Below are 428 nucleotides of genomic sequence, written 5' to 3'. Positions count from 1 at the left end.
ATAAAATAAACGTCATGAAAGAATAATAAAAATAAAAATAAATAAATAAATAATAATAATGATATAAAATGACAATAAATGAGCAAAGAGAAAGTCAAGACAACATACCTGCTCAAACCGTATAGTTTTTATGTGCATCTCCTGTACTTTTTTAGCTTTATATTTTACGTATTTTTATAAAGAAATTTTTACTCTTGCCACTGTTACTTGTTTTTATTCTTATCATTGTATCTTATCTTTGTATTTTTATTCTTATCATTGTATCTTATCTTTGTATTTTTATTCTTATCATTGTATCTTATCTTTGTATTTTTATTCTTATCATTGTATAATTTTTTATCTTGTTAGCCCTGATGAAGCCCTGCAAAGTGGGGCGAAACATCAGAAAATAAATAGTTGTAAACTATTTTTGTTTCACTTTCGACCGC

This window comes from Halyomorpha halys, unplaced genomic scaffold, assembly GCF_000696795.3.
Source record: "Halyomorpha halys isolate HHAL.00 unplaced genomic scaffold, Hhal_1.1 Scaffold162.1, whole genome shotgun sequence".
In the NCBI taxonomy this organism is placed as follows: domain Eukaryota; kingdom Metazoa; phylum Arthropoda; class Insecta; order Hemiptera; family Pentatomidae; genus Halyomorpha; species Halyomorpha halys.
Note: the sequence above shows the minus strand (reverse complement) of the source record.